Source organism: Mya arenaria, chromosome 1 (genome assembly GCF_026914265.1).
Source record: "Mya arenaria isolate MELC-2E11 chromosome 1, ASM2691426v1".
NCBI classification, from domain to species: Eukaryota; Metazoa; Mollusca; class Bivalvia; order Myida; family Myidae; genus Mya; species Mya arenaria.
The window spans coordinates 13,962,517-13,971,205 of record NC_069122.1 but is presented as its reverse complement, the minus strand read 5'-3'; the positions used below and the strand labels follow the sequence as shown (position 1 = coordinate 13,971,205).

At 32.5% G+C, this 8,689-nt stretch overlaps 1 non-coding gene across 1 annotated transcript; it reads left to right on the top strand.

Annotated features, from left to right (window-relative positions):
* Positions 1 to 7,642: 7,642 nt before the first annotated feature.
* Trnas-uga (transfer RNA serine (anticodon UGA)) lies at positions 7,643 to 7,715 on the top strand. Its single transcript has one exon. It is a non-coding gene; the product is annotated as a tRNA-Ser (tRNA).
* The last annotated feature ends 974 nt before the right edge of the window (positions 7,716 to 8,689 follow it).

Here is an 8,689-nt window from a genome sequence, read left to right as displayed (position 1 = left end):
AACATAAACATGTCTTATAATCTAGTATTGAAAACATATAAGGAAGTGTAATTTTCTGTTGTAAATGTAATTATGTGATTTTTTTCCAAACATTGGATTTTCCCCAAGTTTCGCCTGATATGGAATATATCCAATTGAAGTTTACCCGTTGGGGACCAAAATATCAAGTTGTGGCCAACGGGTGAAATCAATTTCGGAAATAAAATTTCTTATACTATAAACATGTTAAGCATGTTAAGGCAATAAACAACTAAAAATAGAACAATAAATACGGATATGCTAACTTTAACCGGATGTTGTTCAATGAAAATGTTCCTTACATCAAATTGTTTCGTTATATTGTAAGACAATTAGCTGTATATTAACGGTATTTTTTATACACCTTAAAAAATTCTCCTTCATCTCGTCACAATTCATTTCTTTTCAAATTGTACTTGATGGAAAGATGTTATAATCGTACCTAAAATCTTAGTAATACAAAAGTAAAAAAAACAAACAATGTTAAGCATTTTTCCTCTATTTCACTTATTTGATCTAGTGAACTTTAACCTAATGGGATCAATATCCATCGTAATAAGCAAGTTATTTGTATTCAGAAATATCAAAGCATTCATTTAATTTCTATAAAAAATAGTGTGATCGTTTCATAACAATAAATCCCATCATAATGTGTCTTGAAAATACCATGGAAGTGTGGGTTCATGCATGATTATTGGATTAAAGCAAGGTTTTTGATTTTAAATATCTTTATATGATAATAAATTGTTAAAATCGTATAATTATTTCGAATAATAATGCGTGTATTCTTCGTTTAACGAATAAATTCATTTTACACATTTGTGACACTTGAACGGCCAATTGCTTTGTTATTACAGACATGGATGTATGCCATCAAAAGGGGGGGTTTTATTGTAACGCTTCCATGAAGTGCATTAGCAAATACTTCGTATGTGACGGAGATAACGACTGTGTAAACGGGGAAGATGAATCTCCCCCTGCCTGTGGTAAGTCATATTTTTCTTTTCATATTTTTTTCTTGATAATGATTATGCAGCGAACATTGTATGCTTATACAATTATAGTCAGCAAGACAAATTATACTATGACAATGTCCCTGAAGATCAATGAGTCGGTCGTATTTTATTATCCGGGATTGGTCCAAGGCCATATGTATACCAAAAATTCATTTCGACAATTTTATGAGTGGTTTTTGAGGGACCCGCCACTAAATCGTAATGTATATTTTAAAAAATAAGGTTTAACTAATATATATGTTTGATTTATTTACTCCAGTGCGAGAAAAAATCTCAGAATTAAACCATTGTTAATTTAATACAAATTTACTAAACTGAGATTTAAACATATGTATAATTGTATACATATTTATACATCTCTTTTTGTGTAAATATCACTTCAAATCAATTAAGTTTACCTTCAATTTTATCACATGTATACACGATACAATATTTTGTTCTTTAAAGTCTGGTATATAGTAACAATGAGCTATTTTTCCGACATGAATAACAAACATCCATAAAGTATCAAAACATTACAATGAGCTTGTGACATGGAAGTAAAAGCATATAGTATATAACAGGTACAAATATTGGAACACTTATATACCTAAGCTGCACTATATTATATCCATGCATACAATTACAAAAAGTATGATGGAGTTGAACACTGAACACTGTGATAACATCAACTAGTTATTCCCGGTTGTACGCGCTATCAACACGCGCACGATTCCGCTAGTTGACATACCCACTGTAAAATGGTTCGTTCTTTCAAGAGTATAACTTAAAGGATATTCTTATTAATGAAAATAACAAAGTTGTAAGTTGCAATATACACATGGGAATTACAGCATGGTACATTGATGCGTAGTTTGTAAAAATGATATATTTTTTAATATTGCTTAATCGGAAAAGTATTTTGAAGGATTTCCTTAGAGGAGGTATTTTATTTATCATGTAATTTAGATACTACTAGAATTGCTGATATGACCAGAAACAGTAGCGTACAAAAGCATGGTTTCTACTATGATTAGGTAATTTCCTACCCACAGGTAACAACCAGAGTCTCTACTCGGCCACTGTTCTGACAATATCACCATCTACCACTGTATAAGAATGTTAATATGTTTTAATATGTTATACTTCCCACCAAAACAATATATAATATGAAATCCAGCCGCACCAATCCCCTTCGCATGCTTTATTGTATATATTTATGAACATTAAAGTGTTTTCCGGTTTTCTGTTTTCCGTTAACTCCACCGACCCCTTTCACCACAAGTGTTTCTTGTTGGCAAAATCAAACCGGAAGTATCTTACCTGAACATTTCTCAATTTGATTGGTTGATGGGTTATCATGTGAGCCAATATAAAAGTTGGGCTACGTACAGTTCCTACATTATATCACTGAAAGTGATATATGTAATGAATGGTCATTCACCTTTTAATTTTACCCATTTCAAAAAATCAGATCATTTTAAATAAAAAAAACCTATCATACTAGGCGTTTTTCCTGGGCTTTATTAAATCGGGTCAAGAGAGTCGTAAACCACGATATTAAAAAACCGTAGCCTACGAGTTTGAGGACAAGATATTAAATACCCATTAAATACGCCCAAATGATTCTAACAACGGTATAAGACAAACGTTTATTTCTGTATTTTGATGTATCCCTCTTCTTTTATTAGTTTATACAATTGTTTGTTTGTAAAGGATGTTTTTTTATCAAACATATTTCATAGTTTTATTTTACAATAATAATGCTTGCTGGTCCATTTTGATCAAGTGATCCTTCATGGTATGACATTGAGACCTATCCCAAGCTGACGTCGCGACGTGTTTGAGCTGCTATTTTTGTTTTCGTTAACACAATATTTCTCTTATCGCAACAAAAACCAGTAAGAAATCTTCAGTGCATGTGGCATGAAATTTGCGGCCTAGCGAGCTGGAAGCGTGATTTAAGCGAGAAGGCAAAGTGAAATGCTTTTTGACGTCTTCTTAACAAACGTGATTCTCTCATTAACCTTTTATCACCCTAAATTTGCGTGTTCATTTTTACAGTTTTACATTATAAAAAAACAACTAAGATTATATCTCTTAGCAATGGTATTTTACTTTGTTTGTCACCAAATTATTTTTATTGTTAATGTTGGTCAGTACCATAGCGTCTTACCGGGGCAAAGTAAGAGGTATGATTGCGTCCAAATATTGTTGCAGTATTCACCAAATAAGGCATTTGCCATTTCATTGAATACAGAGCTAAATACAAATAATTTAAGCATTTAACCGTTTATTTGCATTGGTATTTCACTTGTTGTCGCTAAAATAAAATCTTGATATATTTTTTTTTAATATCGGTCTAGCGTCATAGCGAATAACTGCGTCATTGAGTTTTAATTATTTTAAACATGTTATACTAATAATACTGTTCTACTTCTAATCATAACGTTGATAAAATTACATTCCTTTTAAAATTGATTGCTACAAACTCACGGCAACTATTTCCATAATATTTGATCTCGTTTACGCCAATTTGAACACTTATACACCAAACAAAGCATTTCCATTACATTCCATACAAATGGGACATTTCCAAATGTCAATTTATATACGAGGGCCAATGAGGAACGCTTCAATTTAGCTGATTTATTTATTTTGATACTGCTGATTTTTCAAGCGGATGTATTGTACGTGGGAAGTAATTAAAACATTTAAATTACAATTTATGGGTTTTGTTTGGAGCAGAACGATTGGTATTATTTGTCTCGGATTCCATTATTCTGACCATAAGTCAAGCAGTGTAATAAAAGGACTCAAATTATGAAAGAAACAATAGACCAATGCGGTACGCCGCATTGCAACCAATTGTTTTGTTAGTGGGCAGTAATTTAGAATTTGGTTTTAGTATCATTAGTGTAATTGTTTGAAGCATATCTCTAACAAAACAAATTGACAAAGGTTTAAAGGTTCTGAACCAATTGTATATACTAAACCTTATATTTAACATATGATTATCATATGTGACTAAGATAGTAAACATAATACGGACGTGTACAACTGAAATTAACAATTGATAAGATAAAATAGAGTTCATGACAGGGATTTGTTTTATGAAATTCGACCTAGTGCCCAAGAATTGACCTTAGCTGAATCATATTCATAATTGTTCAAAGAACATGCATACATGTTTTTCAAACTAAGTTTCAATAGAATTGGATGAAAACTGTTGAATTAATGATGGTCATTTGATCTAGTGAATGTTTACCTATTGTGATTAATATTCAAAGTAATAAGCAAGTTATTTGTATTCAGAACGATCATAACATTCATTTAATTTCTATAAAAATAAGGTATGATCGTTTCATAACAATAAATCCCATCATAATGTGTCTTGGAAATACCATAGTAGTGTATATTTATGTATGGTCATAGGATTGAATCAATGGTTTGGTATTTGAATGTCTTTATGTAAATATAAATTGTTAAAATCGTATATTTCGAATATGTATGCCATCAAAACAATATGTTTTATGGTAACGCTTCCATGCAGTGCATAAGTAAAAATTACGTATGTGACGGAGATAACGACTGTGTAAAAGGGGAAGATGAATCTTCCCCTGTCTGTGGTTGGTCATCTTTGTCTTTTTATCTGTTATTTATCGATAATGGTTATGCAGCGTACATTGTATGCTCATACAAATATATTAATATAAATACAACTGATGTCGGACCAGTGGCATAGCGAACAGCCGGGGCATTTAAAAATAAAAGTACCTAACATGTAATACTAAAAATAACATGCAACTACTACTTATCCTATTGATGATAAAATGTTGATAGTAATACAATTTGTTAAAAAAATATTTATCCTTTTAAAATTGATTGCGGTCAACTCGCGGTCACTATTCTCATGATATTTTATCTTGTTTTTGCCAATTTGAACAATAAAACACCAAATAAATCATTTGCCATATCATTGATTACAGAGCTAAATACTAATGATCATGGCTTTTTTACCGTTATTTCTATTGGGATTTTATCCATTGCGGCTAATTTAGATTTGATATTTTTGGTAAATATCGGTGCACCGTTATAGCGTCTAATCGTGGCTGGCAATACTCACACCACTTAACACAGTATACTAATAATTCTTATAATGCTACTTATAATCATAATGTTGATAACATGTTGATAGTAATACAAACTGTTAAAAACATTGCAATAAATCAATTAATGTATCAAACCTTTCTACATTAAGTGATACAAACCACGCTTCGGTAGAAAAGAAATAAATCAGTCTTAAACGTTGTGGTGCTGGTGCTTGGGACATTTCCAAAAGACAATTTATATACAAGGGCCAATGAGGAACGCTGAATTTTAGCGGATTTTTTTTTATTTGATAATGCGGATTTTTAGTAGGATGTATTGTAAGTGGGACGAAGTTAAAACATGTTTATAACCATTTATGGGTTTTGTTAGAAGCAGAGGTATTGGCATTTTTTGTCTCGGATTCCATTATTATGAAAATGAGTCACGCAGTCCAGTAAATGAAAGAATTATGAAATTATGAAAGAAACAATAGACCAATGCGGTAATCCGCATTGCAACCAATTGTATTGTTAGTGGGCAGTAATTTAGAATTTTGTTTTAGTACCATTAATGAAATTGTTTGATGCATACATCTAACAAAACAAATTGACAAAGGTTTAAAGGTTCTGAACAAATTGTATATACTACACCTTATATTTAACATATGATTATCATATGTGACTAAGATATTACACATAATATAAACATGTACAACTGAAATTAATAATTGTTAAGATATAGTAGAGTTCATGACAGAGATTTGTTTTATGAAATTCAACCTAGTGCCCTAGAACTGACCGTAGCTGAATCATATTCAAAACTGTTCATAGAACATGCATACATGTTTTTTCAAACTAAGTTTCAATAGAATTTGATAAAAACTGTTAAATTTGTGATGGCCATTTGATCTAGTAAAGGTTTAAGCAATGTGATTAATATTGAACGTAATAAGCAAGTTATTTGTATTCAGAAAGAACATAACATTCATTTAATTTCTATAAAAATAAAGTGTGATCGTTTCATTACAATAAAAAATAAGTGTTATCATTTCATTACAATAAATCCCATCATATTGTGTCTTGGAAATACCATAGTAGTGAATGTTTAAGTATGGTCATAGGATTGAATCAATGAATTGGTATTTGAATGTCTTTATGTAATTCTAAATTGTTAAAATCGTATATTTCAAATAATAGTGCGTGTATTCTTCTTCTAACGAATAAATTCATTTCACACATTTGTGACATTTGAACGACTAATTGCTTTGTGATTACAGACATGGATGTATGTCATCAAATCGAGAGGTTTTATTGTAACCCTTCTATGAAGTGCATTAGGAAATATAGCGTATGTGACGGAGATGACGACTGTGTAGACGGGGAAGATGAATCTCCCCATGCTTGTGGTAAGTCATCTTTGTCGTTTCATCTTTTATTTCTTGATAATGGTTATGCAACGAACATTGTATGCTCATGCAAATATTGTCAGCAAGACAAATTCTATCCGCATTACTACAACATTGACCCTAAAGTTTCATGTGTCGGCCGTAACTCATTATCCGGGAGTGACCATATTAATATGAAAAGTTCACTTCGATAATTTAAGGAGGTTGGATGTTGAGCGACCGGCCAATAGATCGTAATTTATATTTAAAATGAAAGGTTACACTATACGTGTTGTTGATGTATTTACTCCAACGCGAGAAAAAATCTGAGAACTTAATCATTGTAATTTTAATGGAACTTACCTGAACTTAGATTTAAACACATGTATGCTTTTATACATCCGAATAATGTGTCTGCCGTATCTCATTATTCGGATGTGGTCTGAGAACATATTGATATGAAAAGGTCACTTCGACAAATTTAGGAGGGCAGGGGGGAATTTGAGCGGCCCGCCACTGGATCGTTATGTATATTTAAAATGCTTAAACTATTTGTGTTGTTGAATTCCTCCAATGCAAGAAAAAAAAACCTAAACTAAGATTTAAACACAAACACAAACGCAAGCATAATGGTATACATACTTGACCATCTCCGTTTGAGTAAAGATCAGTTTAAATCAATTAAGTTTACCTTCAGTTTTATCACAAATATACAAGATACATGGCATACACGTACACCTCCATAAACATTTCACAAATCATTTCATTAATATTTTCCCTTTCTAATGCTAAAAGAACGGCAGCATTTGCTGATGATACTATCTTGTCGTAAAGTTAAACCAATTCATCTTTAGCGTTCTTCTGTTTCCTAACCATTTTACGAAGCTTATTTAATTGTTTGTCCCCCTTACTAATTGTCACGGTACCGATACCTACACATGTGCGGAGGAGGTGTGTAAGTGTCCGGTAGCTCAGTCGGTAGAGCACTCGCCCTGATAGCGAGGGGTCCCGGGTTCGAGCCTCGGTCTGGCTGCACACTTTTCTCACCCTGTGACATTTGGCGCACAACGAGGGACCGTGGCAGCACTGTTTGGCAGCATAATACGCTCTCAGTGTTAATTATGTGCATTCCTCAAATTCGAGGACGAATTTCGGTCCGGTAGCTCAGTCGGTAGAGCACTCGCCCTGATAGCGAGGGGTCCCGGGTTCGAGCCCCGGTCTGGCTGCACACATTTCTCACCCTGTGGCATAATCACTTACCTCACATGTTGTATTTTAGACTCATTAGCATTTACTTTCATGTCTCAAGCATTATATCGAGCTTTTCGCTGAGTAACTCATTTGTGTCAGTTAGTTCGTCCGCCATTTGTTGAACTCTTTTCAAAAGCTTTGTAAGATTTTTCTTAATCTGCAGAATGTAGATTGTAAAATTCGTGTGTGCTTAAACTAGCCCATCTATTTGTTTGCCTGTGTTTCCAAAATAGTCAATCTGAAAGACTGTGTAATTGTTTCAAGTTGTGATATGTCATTATTTGTCTTTTGTGTTAAAGTCGCAATTATACCTGGTAACTTTTCAATAACGTTTTAAGGATTTGTGAATTTGCTTAAACACGTAGCGTTTGTTTACACACACATATGGTTCCTCAGGATCATCAAGATTTTCTATTTTATTATTATGCATTTCAATATCACTGTGTAAAATATTTACCCGGTCTGTTCCCTTGTGAAGGTGGTTAACTAAATACCTCTTTGTAACATAGTCTGATAGCACAACATTTATGCAAAAAGCTGCAGAAACAAGCTCAGTAGCAAACAGTTTAAACATAAACCCGGTTTAGTGGCACTGGGCAAACGCCAAAGACATAAAACACAAAGTCGTGAATAAAATACTGTGTGTACTTGTAGTCGTCTGGTTGCTTTGTGATTCTCCAGAAATGATATTAGATAACCCCATTATATTATATTGTTCCATAATACTTAATTTTATCTAACTTTCTTCGTTTGTCTAAATAAATAACATCAAAAGGTACTTTAAATGCAGAATGGAAAAGAGATTCATCATTACTTTGCTCTGAACACTAATTGTCTCTCGGTGCGATGGGGATTCAGAAAATTAATATGTAATGGGAACAATTTAATATCATGTCTTTTTGTGTCCTGTAATATGAATGAGAAAGAAAAAAAAGAAACAATTTAAATG